The 379-nt window shown below is 48.3% G+C and overlaps 1 protein-coding gene across 1 annotated transcript in view; it reads left to right on the forward strand.

Moving 5' to 3' along the window:
- LOC119582216 (lactosylceramide 4-alpha-galactosyltransferase-like) overlaps window positions 1-379 on the forward strand; it is a 6,463-nt gene that overhangs the window by 5,201 nt on the left and 883 nt on the right. The gene's annotated exons all lie outside the window — the stretch shown is intronic.

Raw genomic sequence — 379 nt, forward strand, 5'->3', positions numbered from 1 at the left:
ACCCGTTCTGCCACCCGATCTCATTCCCAAATCTTCCTTAATTTCACCCTCCTCTTCCACTTAAGCCCTATATCTGCCTCTCCCCACTCCCCTCTTCTTCTTTGAACTTCCCATCTTCTTCACTCCCTTATCCCCTAGCTTTCCTCTCCCTTCCCCCTTCCCCACTTTTTCTCTGAGCCTCCTTTCCTTACCCAACCCTTTTTCCATTCTCAGTCTCCTCCGTTTCCCCTTCCCCATCTCTCTTTTCTCTTTAAAACCTCTTCTCCTCCTTTTCTTCCTCCCGTACCCTTTTGCTTCTCCTTCCCCCAATACCTTCCTTTTTAACTTCCCCCTCAGATAATCGTGTAAACTGACAATGCAGTGCAGTGTACTTGACTCG

This window comes from Penaeus monodon, chromosome 15, assembly GCF_015228065.2.
Source record: "Penaeus monodon isolate SGIC_2016 chromosome 15, NSTDA_Pmon_1, whole genome shotgun sequence".
Lineage (NCBI taxonomy): Eukaryota > Metazoa > Arthropoda > Malacostraca > Decapoda > Penaeidae > Penaeus > Penaeus monodon.